Here is a 6,608-nt window from a genome sequence, read left to right as displayed (position 1 = left end):
AGAGGGTTTCTGAAACTGCCAAAAGTGGTTGTGGTATCTGCATGGGAGTCTTGGGGAGACGTGAACTTTCAAGTGTTGGTCCAAAGTACTGTCATTGTTGATCTCAAGACTTGAAGAGAACTGAGATGTGGAGCACTCTTCAAAGGAATTGCTTCATGTACAGACCAGCCACAAGGGTTTGTTTACTGCAAAGGTGAAAAGATGGCTGTGGCAGCCAAGTGGTTTGAGGTAATTGGTGTGACCTCCATTTCCACTCTCCCCCATTAGAGAAAACGTCGTCTTCACGCCGGGGTCTGCTGCTCGCTGCTGAGGAAGCAGAGGCATGTTAGCCAAGGCTCCTTCAAAGGGAAATGATAAAAACAGCACAGGCTTGTGGCGAAATGCTAATTCTGAGCACATGAAAAGTTGTCCATCATCTTCCCTTTTACAGATAAACACATACACTTACCCGTAACAACTAGGGAGATTCTACGTGTTTAATCTTCACTGGTCTTTGTGAAGGATTGAGGTAAGCTGTGACGCTGATGGCTTCTTTCAAAGGTGGTGTAAATTATTCTAGTTACTGAATCCTGGATGGAAGAAGCTTGCTGCAGCCTGTTCTCTTCTCTGAAATAATACCTAAATCAATCGATTACAGCTCAATTTGAATTGACCTATAATCAATCTTGATGCAGAAGACTGAAGGATTTTTTTTTTTCCTTTTTCAAATCCTTTACCTTATAAACAAAGTACTGTGAAGCGGACAGTCACCTGTGCATCTCATCACTGCAGCTTATTGGCGACTGGCGGGGAGGAGACCTGCGCGTTTAGGTAGAAATACCATTGTTGCTCTCCACTGCATGTTTCTGTTGACTGGGCTTTAATCCAAGTTAAATACTTGAATTCGCTGAGGAATTCAAGAGGGCAGCCCTACAGAAAGGTAGTACCAAATTTTTGGAGTTGCCTAACTACTAGTAGGTAATTTTCTCAGCTTTCTTTCCAGTTGCGTGTTCGCCACTGGGGCTGTTTCGCACTGTGGAATCATTGTGGTGATTAATAGGTATGTTGTGTTCATGCAGTTTCACTTCTCGCTCCGCAGGGGCCCATAAGGTAACCAACCTAATGCTTTTTAAAGTTGAACATTTTCCAGCGTTTGTGTGGGGTTATAAATGAAGCGCTGCTGCCCATGTATCATCCCAAGAGCTGCTTTCTCTCACTGTCCTCCCCTGACAGAACAGTAACGGAGGGGATGGGCTCGTGCTGACAGTCTGCCTGGCAGCAGGCTGTGTAATGACCATCTCCCTACTCCAGAAGTGCCAGTAACTCCTGAGGAAGGAGGAGTCTCTGTGACTTCCCGGCGGGATTGTCCGTGCTTTGTAGGAACTTGCCTTTGCCACTTAGGAGCAGGAACTCGCCATCTATTACCATAGTAATGCCATCTCAGCCCACACGCGATTAAGCTGCATACGTGTGTGTATATATATATATTTATAAAAACCAATTATGGCTTACGACAGGTAAGCGCTGATTGTTGCCGTTTCCCTGAGACGTGCACTAGGGTGACCTTACAGCCACTGGGCTGGCAAAAGCCTTCCCGGGAGGCTGTATCGATGGTAGTGACTTCCCAAAAGTCCGTTTCCTTCAGAGCAGCCAGTGAAAGTCAAGGAACTTGAACAGCAGCATTTATTTATGTACCTGATGCTGACGTGTATTTGTAAAACAGGGTAATTACAGTCTCTGGTGCATTTAGGCAGGATTTGAGGGTGGGGTGGGTTTTGTTTGATGGGTTTTTCAGTGCCTCACCGTGCTATGACAGATCGGTTTCTGATCGGAATGTCCAGGCAGAGGAACGCCGCCTTTCTTCCTGCCAACCTCTTACTTTTCCAGAAGTGATCACCAAAAAGGGCAGACAGGGAAGGAAAGAGGGCAGTCTTGCCACAGAGAGCAGCGCTATTGTCTGCGAGGCAGTTAGGCAGCTAAATTCATGTGTGAATTTGCCCTGTCTTACCACTGATCGTAATGAAAAGTGTCTAGAAGACGTTTGTGGATCAGGATTTTCATTGCATATGCATCTGGAGAGCTCACGCGAGCATGATTTGTCATCCTGTTGTTGAAACAGAACTTTCTCATGTTGGCTGACTTCAAATGAAGTATTTGAAAGGTAATACCTAAATGCTGTTGGCTGTTTGCTGTCATTTGGACACACTAATCCTGTGAGCCCGACGCATGTCCATCAGGTCTGCTCCTCCTGTATTCCTGCTTTAGCTGGGGAATTGCTGAGTTTGGAGGAGCCAGTGCCAGGGCTTCAGGCTGTGATGGCCCCTTCCCACCAGCCGGGATGTTCCGATGTGGTGGGGGCTCGGAGGTGGCCAATGCTGGTCCCCAGGGAAGGACAGGAGCACACGTGTCTCAGAGCCCCCACCAGCCCCGGCTCCTGCAGGGTCACCTCCTCCAGAGGGGGTGGTTTGTACCCAACAGCTTCCAAGGGGGAAAACTTCCCACTGGTATAGGCGCTATTACACTAATAAAACTCTTCAAGCAGCGGTGAGGAAAGTCAGACTAATAAATATTTCTGGGTAACAGGGCCTGCTCGAGGAGCTCCAGTTCATGGGGGCTTATAAACCACGTGGGAGTTATCCTCGAGGCAATGAGCCCCCTCGCAGTTATTTACCGTGCTGTGAGACCCACATCCTTTGAAACTGGGCAGAGATGAGTGCGTTCCTGGCTATTGTGCGCGTGTCTGTGCGGCAGCAGGACTTCTCGTGCCCTCAGCAGCCCCGCTCACCCAGGGTACGGTGACAGATTCCGTGGGGAGGGTCACCCTCAGCCCTGGCTGCTGCACCGCGGCGGTTCTCGGTCCGGTTTGTCGCCGCCGGTTCCCTCCGCAGCTCCTGCGGCGCGGGGCAGGGTTGTTTATTCCCTGCTCCTCGTCCTGGAATTGTTGTGAGGGTGCCAAGGCTCGGAGATCCATGACTCTGAGCAAGGAGGGTTTAAAGGTCATAGTCAAGACCATTAATAACAAGGTGCAAACGGCTGGTTTATATGTAATGTGAAGCTTTTTACTTATTTCATTTTTGCACTTTGGGGGCTCTGTTTGCTTATGGAGCACTTGGTGTCTGGTACCTATTTAGGCTGAGAGCAGGCAATTGGGTTCCTTCAGGCCTTCGGAGGAATGCAGAAAATTGTTCTCTGGTGTTGTAATTCTGCTGGGATAACTGGAGCTTATTTGTCTCACTACTTATTAAATGCATACTTGTCTTGAGGTCCTCTTTTTTTCTGAGAAACATTGGGTGAATCCCAAGGACCACAAGTGAGAGGAAGATTCCAGGGGGAGGGGGAGAGAAGTGCCTGCACCTCTACGAGCTGCATCATCCGCCGCCGGTGCCAGCAGGATGAAGAGGTTAAATATGAGAGCAAACTCCCTTAGAGAAAAGGAGCCGTGTGTACGGGGCTCGTACAGACATAAATTAATGTTGCCCTTCCCCTGCCCGAGAGGACCGGCTGCGGGGAGCTGCACCTCCCTGCTCCTGACGGATGGGGTGTGTGGCCGGAGCCACGGGGGGCTGCGCCGGGGCATGGGGTGGGCCCAGCTGTGGAGCAGGGACCAGATGTGCCCCGGTGCCGAGTCCTTAGCAAGGACAGCATTGGTGGCAAGGGCGGGGAGAGCAGGGGGGCTCGTGCTCTGCCAGCCTCCGGGCAGTACCCGGCTTGCGCTGCTTTGCTGAGAAGGACAGACTTGCTCCTCCGTTCTCTCTCCTGCCGTTAAGGCTGTACGGCCGCGTGGGTGACGTATGAGCTATTCCGATCTTCTGCTCGTGGGTCATAAACCTAAACATGAGGTTACGCTGATGGTAGCAATCATAGCGGGCTTCTCTGTACTGTCTTCTGTGGTCTGAATTCCCCCAACTTGTGACAAATGTGGATAGAGAGGAACAGCAGCTTCGGTCCCCAGCCCCGTGGTCCCCTGGCTCCCTCCCTCCCTGCGCCCCCCAGGCGGGGTGTGCTCTGCCTGCCCCGGCCCCTAGCACTGCAGGGGAAGAGGGCAACCAGGGATGCCGATCAAGTGCTTGGAATTTTCCTCATTTCCAGCTTCGACTGCTGTATTGTGCTTTCCAGTAGACTCTGGTGAGTCTGGTCATCGGGGAAAGCCGGATAACACACCCGCGCTCGTTGCATCAGCGGGGCTGCATCCACCCAGAGGAGTACGTGTCTCCACTGGCCATCTTCTTTGGTTATTTCTGGCCAGTGACATTTTCCTTTGACTCTGGATGCACGGAATTGTGCAATCACAGCGCGGCCTCATCAGCTCGGACCCTTCTCTTAAGAACCTCTTGATTTCTGTTCTAATTTGGCCGTAGGCTGTCACCAGTGACAGCGCTGTGACCCAGTGGGTGACTGGTGCGTTCTCCCGTGTTGACTCACAGCTGAGGCTCCAGTGTAGTAACAGCCCCCCCAGCCCACCCCGGGAAAGCTCTGGTCTTGACCGGTCATGCAAATTTAGTGAAAATGCCCCAATAGGTCTGTCCCCGGGAGCTGGACCTGTGACAGCAGATGCCCCCCCTGGGCTGGAGCAAAGCCTTTGGAAGGGCCCAGGGCAGTGATAGGGGCTGCGGCGGAGCAGTGTGTGCCCCTGGCGTTGCTGGGACTCCGAACTCCATCCGTCTCATCCCTGCATCCCTCCTGAAAAACCGTGGTGTCACCTGGGCCGAGCCCGCACTCACTCGCACGTGGTTTAGTAGAGAAATGCCCTGGATTTACATGGATGCCGTGTTTCCAGTGCCTTCTCCCTTCTCCTGTGTGCCCTGTCCAGCTGCTTCAGAGAAGGTAATTTATTCAGGAACTCATTAAGCAATTAATTCTGCTCCTTGTCCTTGAGTTCAGACGTGCTTTTGACTACAGGATAATTAGAAGATGATCTTGCAGAAAAGGCTCCCTGCACGTTTCGGGCAGATTACTTAAGAGGGGCTTGTGAGAGGAGCTGAGTGTTTCCTGACGAGGCCGCAGCCTTCAGAAACGTGTCTGGATGGAAAACATCTGCTGAGGATGAGTGTGCTGGGGCAGCTCCGGAGGGCTCGGCCCCGGGACACGTAGCCCAGTGGGAACGGGACGTCGTCTTGCACAAGCCCTGGCAGTGAGCTGCAGCTAACCAGCCCATTTCGGATTCCCAGACATTCTGCTTTAGCTAATTGCTTGTTAATAAACGAGAAGCAAGCGTAGTTTTGCACGGCCCTTTGCAGAAGAAAGGCTCGCCTCTCCTGTCGGGTGGACTCGAGCTTGTCAGGCTCCTCTGGGGGCTTCTGTGCTGCTGGTCCCTGCGCCGAGCGGTTTTTACTCTGATTTACTGCAGGGTGGGGACAGGGACAGGCAGCCGCGCTGGAGCCCACCAGGCCAGCGGACCCTCGGGGTTACGGAGGTTTTGTTGCCTTCTTGGCTGTGGTTATTCTACAGCGTTGCTGAAGGCATCCAGGGTGATGCTACGGGAAGGGGGGAAGCTGATAAACCCAGGACCAACGTGTCCTCGGGAGCCTTCTCCTCCACTTTGAAATGCTGAACATCTGCATTCAGAGGGAAGGGATGATTTGGCAGCAGCCGTCGATGAAGGTGTCACTCATCAGGTGGGCCCAGGGGTCTGCTGCGGAGCGCTATTTCTGCTGGAAGATGCCTCCTGGGGGTGCTCCGGAGAGGAGGAAATGTCTATCGTGGGCTGTCCTGGGGTCCCCGGGCACGGGGTCCCTCCCACCCGCGGAGCATGTCCCTCTCGGGGAGCAGGATGGGGGCAGGCTCGGATTGATTGCTGAGGGGGCAGCATTTTTTCTAAGTCTGTCGTAAATCGATGGTAGGTGGAGCAGTAATGAAGATAAATGAGGGAGCTCTTCCCAGTAGATCAGCCGGCGCGCTGACGGATGCTGTGCTACGGCAGGCTTGAAATGCCTTTGGCCTGGCTCAGGCCCCCACTCACCTGCCGGCATTCCTCGGCACAGCTGAGACGGAGAAAATCTGCAGGGAAACCGCCTCCCCGTGAGATGCAGAGGGGAGACGCAGAGGGCTTCGCAGGGCACAGGGCGAGACCCGGCCGCCTCCGGGCAAACTCCAGCCTGAGGCACGACCTGCGGGAGCAGAGGGCGGGAGGAGCTGCTCAGCCCTTCCTGCTCCCGCCGGCATCCCAACGGGAGAGGGTTCCGTTCTGTAAGGTGAGGCGGCGGGGAGGTGGGATTCCTGTAACTGTTTTAAGAGTTCTGTTAAAATGTCACCTTTTTGCTTGTCCATGGCTCTGCTGAAGGTCCTTTTTCTGCATGAGGATCTCGGTCTGGCGGGGAGCACGGGGCTCTGATCCGGCCCATGGCAGACTCTGAATTCTTTGAGCAGTTCCCATCAAAGCAGTTTTCAGAGTGGTTTTTCTCTCACCACTTAAGCTAGTATTTCCTAGGGCCATTGGCTGAAATCCCCGTTCAGATGCTCTCCGTGCGGTAGCCGATGGGTGGCTTAGGACCGGAATAATCTTCTTTGCCTTAATCCCATCTTGCTGCTTTGCCCTTCCTTCAGCCGTCGCGCGGCAGCCTCCCCGCTCCCTCAGCCCCCGCGGCTCCCTGCTGCCGGGGGCAGCCCTGGCCCCTCTGCCCCGGCAGCGC

The sequence above is a fragment of the Chroicocephalus ridibundus genome, chromosome 20 (assembly GCF_963924245.1).
Source record: "Chroicocephalus ridibundus chromosome 20, bChrRid1.1, whole genome shotgun sequence".
NCBI classification, from domain to species: Eukaryota; Metazoa; Chordata; class Aves; order Charadriiformes; family Laridae; genus Chroicocephalus; species Chroicocephalus ridibundus.
The sequence above is the reverse complement of the archived record's forward strand: the minus strand, read 5'-3'. Positions refer to the sequence as shown.